Source organism: Anarrhichthys ocellatus, unplaced genomic scaffold, assembly GCF_004355925.1.
Source record: "Anarrhichthys ocellatus isolate YVR2014 unplaced genomic scaffold, GSC_Weel_1.0 scaffold5, whole genome shotgun sequence".
Taxonomy (NCBI): Eukaryota; Metazoa; Chordata; class Actinopteri; order Perciformes; family Anarhichadidae; genus Anarrhichthys; species Anarrhichthys ocellatus.
The window spans coordinates 2,033,837-2,040,430 of NW_022280035.1; the positions used below are offsets into that span (position 1 = coordinate 2,033,837).

Genomic DNA, 6,594 nt, shown 5'->3' on the forward strand with positions numbered 1-6,594 from the left:
CACACACACACACACACACACACACACACACACACACACACACACACTTATCAACATTAATGTTCAGTCTATATTAACCCAGTCAACATGTCGTCTATCAAATTCTTAACCTGGAATATCCGTGGAATTGGTTCTCAGGCAAAAAAAATAAAAGTTTTGAATCATCTGGCTAAACTGCAAGCAGATATATGGTTAATACAAGAAACACACCTCTCAGAATCAGACCACAACAAATTTAAATCACCACAATTCACTCACTCATTCTCGGCTCACTATAACACAAAACAAAGAGGGGTATGTATTTTAATTAACAAAAAAGTTTATTTTGTCCATAACTCCACCATCACCGATCCTGAAGGCCGTTTTATCATTATAAATTTCTCCATCAACAATAGTCCAGTCACAATCTGTAATGTTTATGGCCCAAACACTGATGACATCCTTTTTTCATAATTTTTTTTTCATCCTTCTCAAACATTTGTAACTGCCCAGTCATAATAGGAGGCGATTTCAACACAGTTATCGACCCATCAGTAGACAGATCTAAAAATCCAAATAATAAGCGTACCTGGCAATCCACAGACACGAAAAAACAGTTCATGAGTGATTTTGGTCTTGGCGATATTTGGCGATTACAACACCCAAACTCAAGAGAATACTCATTCTTCTCACCAGTTCACCACTCATACTCACGCATTGACTTCTTCCTCAACAGCAATTCAATCATATCTAATATTTCAGACTCGAAAATCCATCCTATCATTATTAGCGACCATGCTCCCGTAACATTTATATGGAACAGAGTTACCCTACATAAACCTATCACTAGATGGCGCTTCAATACATCTCTTCTCAAAGACCCTCAGTTTGACAGTCTTATTAAAAAAGAGTGGGCATCCTTCTTAGAAATAAATGATTCCCCAGAGTCATCACCAACCCTTCTGTGGGGAAACATGGAAAGCAGTTTTAAGAGGAATAATCATTTCATTCTCCGTTTACAAAAAAAAGAAAGAAAAACAACAAGAAGCTGAACTGGAACAACAAATCAACCGACTCAAAACCATTAATGCAAGTAACCCAACAACGGAAACCCAGAACGAATTAAGAAAGTACAAATTCCAAATAAATGAAATTATAAATAATAAAACTCAATTCCTTATACACAGACTTAGACAAGAACATTTTCACCATAGCAATAAATCCGGTAAATATTTGGCAAATCAAATTAAACGAAATAAAGAAAAAACAACAATCTCAATCATCAAGGACTCTGCAGGGAAGCCCACAAATTCACCCGATGAAATAAATAAAATCTTCAGAAGTTTTTATGCCAATCTATATTCATCTAAAAATAACCCAAATCAAGAAGACATCAACTCATTTCTCAACAGCATTGATCTACCACAGCTCAACAAAGAACAAATCAACATACTTGACTCACCATTAACACAGGACGAACTTTTTACTGCACTCAATCTTATGCCCAATAACAAAGTACCAGGTCCCGATGGCTTCCCTGCTGAGTTCTATAAACACTTCTGGTTCATTCTAGCTCCACTCTTTAACAAAATGATAACTGAAATAAAACAAAATTTGCAATTTCCAGCCAACATGAACACAGCCAGTATATCACTCCTTCTCAAACCAAACAAAGATCCAACTCTTCCTTCTAGTTACCGTCCCATTTCTCTTCTCAATGTAGATATTAAAATCATCACTAAGGCACTAACTCGCAGATTGGACAAAGTCACTTCATCCATAATTCATCCAGATCAAACCGGCTTTATCAAAGGTAGACATTCATCCACTAACACACGCAGACTGTTTAATTTAATCAATTACTCATCATTACAACAAACTGGTACCATCATAGCCTCCCTAGATGCAGAAAAAGCTTTCGACAGAGTAAACTGGACATTTCTCACAAGCACATTAAAGAGATTTGGCTTTGGGGAATCATTTATTAACTGGGTTAAAATTCTGTACACTTCACCTTCAGCCACTGTCATCACCAATGGACAAACTTCACAAAGTTTCACACTGCACAGGGGGACTAGGCAAGGATGCCCACTCTCCCCCTCACTTTTCACCATTTTCATTGAACCGTTAGCTGCAGCCATTCGTCAGAATATCTACATAAAAGGCATTCAAACACTCAACACCCATCACAAGATTAGTCTCTATGCAGATGATATATTGCTCTTCCTACAAAACCCCTACTCATCACTACAGGAAACTATTAAAGTCATGGAATCATTCTCCAATATCTCAGACTACTCCATTAACTTGAGTAAATCATCCATCCTTCCATTAGATAGTAACAGTTGGGATGGGGCAGCCCATACACCACCTATCCCTTTTTGCACAGGTGCCATCACGTATTTGGGAATACATATTTCCCCCAGGCTGTCAGAGCTGTTCACACTCAACTTCACTCCATTACTTAAAACAATAAATGACGACCTCCTCCGCTGGATGAACCTACCATTATCACTCATGGGCAGAATAGCTACAGTTAAAATGACAATACTTCCTAAAATAAATTACCTATTCACAATGATACCATCTCAACCCACTCACTCCTGGTTCAAATCACTTGACTCAATCATTACTAAATTCTACTGGAAAAATAAAACACCAAGAATTAAACTGGCCACTCTACAAAAACCAAAAACACAAGGAGGACTTGAAGCTCCACATTTGTTTCACTACTCTCTGGCAAATAAACTTCAATACATTCTTAAATGGATCCACCCCAACCAATCAGACAACACATGGTTAGATATAGAACAGACAGTTTGTAAGGACATTCAGATTTCTGACCTACCATTTTTAAGACAATCTATCAAACGCCATCCTTGTTTCAAAACACTAACAATAGCAGAAACTCTGACAGCCTGGTGGAAATTCCACAAAATCAATAACATCACTTTTGCACCTTCAAATTTTACTCCCATATGGAACAATCCTGATTTTCTAAGTCACAAGACACCTCTTAATCTCCACACATGGTCCGCTAAAGGCATCACTCATCTGAAACATATCTTCAATAATAACACCATGGTTTCATTCCTCCACTTGGTTCAGAAGTACGGCATCAGGAGCAACCAATTTTTGGAATATCTGCAACTCAAATCATCCGTTCAATCCAAACTTAACACTAAGGCCACTAACCTAGAACTACCCCCCTCAACCTCAGAATTAATTAATATCCCCTCCTCAAAAATATGTAGAGTAATATCACAGTCTGACAAAACATCATCCATACCATCAAGAAAATGGGAATCAGACCTGTCCATCACTCCTGATGCTGATTTCTGGAACCAAATCTGCAATAATATCTACTTCATGACTAAAAATGCCAATTTACAACGAATACAGTATACAATTTCTCCCTTTCTTGAAAACACCCACTCTCTTATGAAGGGTTCAGTCCTCTTTGGTAATCCCACTGGTTCTGTCCTGTAAGAAGAAGACGTGTCCGTGGGAGGAGCCGGACATCACCTGGTCCCCCGAGGCTTGTTCTGTCCCCGCTAGATTAACGTCCTCATCATTGCTCTCGGGTCGTCTCTCAGCCCCCCGGCTGCAGGCTGTGTGTTGATGAAAGCGTTTGTGCTCTTTGCAGCAGGACACCACCGCTCGTCCTGAGACTGTTAGTGACATTGAGTTATTTAAAAAGCTGCAAAAGACAACACGGGGTATTGCTTGGTCACGTTCACTGAGATACAACAAACGCTGCAGATGCATGTGATACCGAACACTTCGTGACATCATTCATTGCGTTGACATTTGAATTAGAAATCTAAATTTAAACGCAGTCTGTTTAAACCCTATATTTCTGTACAGTTTCCGATAAAGATTAGGCTTCAGTAATATTATCAGAGCGTTTGTAACGTCCAAAAGTCAAACTTTATAGGAAAAAGATAGTTAGTAATCATTTCCAAATTGATAACATGTGTTTATCTAACACAACATTCTGCTTCATTTCATATTTATTGGTGTATGGTCTTTCAAAAACATTTTCACTGAGGTCAAAACAACGTTTTCCTCTCCCGCTCACAAAGAGAAGCAAGCACTGCCGAGTTATGTTCATTAACAAAGTTGATTTAATCTAAAAGACTTGCTCATTTAATCCAATGAATCACTTTATTCAAATTTAGTTTTGAGGATTTTCATCATGAAATTCAAAGCTTCAATCGAAAACTTTAACAGAAGCTTTGAAAGACTTTGGGTTCAGCTTTAATGAGTCCTACCAAAGCTCTGCCTCTGCAGACTGTCCTCTAGTCACATTACCGCTGTGTCACAGAGGCACACAGACAAACCTGTGTATAAACAAACAACTGAGTTTCGATTGACTTTCCACCGGGATGATGAAGCATGTGCTCTTTACTCCACACTGGAGGTGATGTCACCGCACTGCTGTGTTTGCCAACTAGCACCCCGTTGCAAATAGTTTCTCAGGCGGTGTGTGCGCGTGTGTGTGTGTGTGTGTGTGCGCGTGTGTGTGTGTGTGTGTGTGTGTGCGCGTGTGTGTGTGTGTGCGCGCAGCCAATGGGTTTGGCAGATCCGCGGCTTGTGGTCTTGCATGTTCTTTTCTAACGTGTTTGCGTACAGTCTCTGCCGTGTAGTCCCCCCCCCCCCCCCCTCTCCTGTCCTTGGCGTCTTATCTACCCGTTGGTCATTTTCACTCCCTGTCTTCTCTCATTAGTGTTCTATCACTCATCTCAGACAAACCAACTACTCCTTTCTTTCATTCCTTTTTCACAAGTGCAAATATCGCCTTGCCTTTTCTTTGTTGTTGCGGTGTGTTAGTGTGGTAAACAATGTGTATTCTACAGCGTTGGGATACGTGTGTGGCTAAGAGACAGCCATTGATCAGAAGAGCTAACACCATTATCGACTGTGAATTAAACGCAATGGCTCTCCTGTTCTCTGCTCTGTCCTTACTTACATTACTTTAAGCTTAGCTTAGCTTCCGTCTCAGCTTTCAGTGGCGTTTGGTCCGGCAGGTCTGGCTGGGTGGACGGCCGTGGGCGGTGATCGTCTCAAGGTCCGCTCCCCACTAATGAATCCACTCCCCATGCTTCCTTCTTCGATGTTGATGAGTGTATTCTATCATGTGACATAACTGCTCCAGTCATGGGAGCTACCGGCATGTACATGCTCCGCTGTCAGTCGAGTGTCAAATTAAGTTGGGTGTTAGGCCGACATGAGGCACCAGAAGAGCTTCAAAGCTCCTTGGCAAAGATTCAACAAGTATCCAAACTCTACTGAAGAGATCAAACACTCTACTTCTGAAAGACATTCCCCCTCATGTACTGTTGTAATGGTCCTAGACTTTACTGTAATGTGCAGCGGTGCTAACAATCGTCGTGCCTTCCTCTGACACACACACCGACTCCGGCTCAGTACAGCGTGAGAAACACATCATGGTCCAGTGTGGAGTTGCACTTAACTCCAATTATTATTATTTACCTCCAAACTCCGATTAAAGTTCCTTTCTGAGGGAGGCGAGTCAGATCTTGTCTCTGATGAATGAGACTTGTGATATCCAGAGCTTTATTTTAGGTATTCAGTACATGCCGGCCGCTTAGTCGCCATCTGTGGTTTCTCTATATTACCGCCTGTGTTAACCGTTCTTGACAGTTTCTCTTTACATTTGACATTCAAGTGTCCGTACCAAACGTCCATGTTCAAAGACCTGATATTTGTACACCGTCTCAACAGCGTTCTTGCTCACCCCAAAGCCATTTAGCTCCCTGAGGAGCTGCAACCTCTGAAAAAACAAAATATGTGTAATCTATAAAACAAAGGTGCTATTGATACAAGTTAAGTTATTTTAAAGTATTTTAAACATCAAACCTTTTCAACAATGTGCCCAATGATTGTTAGAGGTTGACATGAGTCTGGACTAATGTTCACTGGATGCAACCATTTCTGTCTTTCTCTCTCTCTCACTCTGTCTGTCTGTCTCTCTCTCTCTCTCTCTCTCTCTCTCTCTCTCTCTCTCTCTCTCTGTCCCCCCCCCCCTCCTCTCATCTGTGTCCAATGCTCAGACCGTGGAGCAGCTTGCCCATCTCCATGGTAACAGGGTGATGTTCAAAGATGGCCGTGTTGGCTTCACCCGGCTGAATGCTCACCAGTTCACCGTCTGATCTCTCAGCCTCCTCATCAGCCTGTCTGGTGGAATAACGACCTCTGAGAGCTGGGAACAAGGCGTCCTCTAGAATTAAACCCCGGTGCAATTCACCAAATGTGCCGACTTTGTCTGAAATAGAGTTTGTTCTTCACGTAATTAGGCTTTCAGTTTCGTCACAGGAGACGTGTTGGAATGGCACCTTATCGCTGTTTTCTGTTCCTCTTCACACACATGTTTAAATTACATCCTCTGAATGATTTACAATGAGAGTTGTGAATTGTGTGCTTGAAGGTTGACAAACCTTAACGGGACTCCCGTCTTCCATTTCAAAGAGAATGAACAAAACAAAGTAAACACATGCAATTTAAATGCTTTGTTGTACGATGTAAAATCAAACGCTCATCTCCTGTGTGTGTGTGTGTGTGTGTGTGTGTGTGTGTGTGTGTGTGTGTGTG

General features: G+C 41.1%; 1 protein-coding gene across 10 annotated transcripts in view; it reads left to right on the plus strand.

The window, feature by feature from the left end:
• Nucleotides 1-6,594, plus strand: part of tmcc1a (transmembrane and coiled-coil domain family 1a) — a 43,789-nt gene that overhangs the window by 17,863 nt on the left and 19,332 nt on the right. Inside the window, exon 1 of one of the 10 annotated variants that reach the window (XR_004212700.1) lies at nt 204-4,520. The exons of 7 other annotated variants lie outside the window; for them this stretch is intronic. The gene's annotated coding sequence lies outside the window, so the exon portion shown is untranslated. Of the gene's footprint in view, nt 1-203; nt 4,521-6,154; nt 6,592-6,594 lie in introns of those variants that run through there. 2 more of the 10 variants (XR_004212701.1, XM_031844614.1) reach the window with 2 other exon arrangements.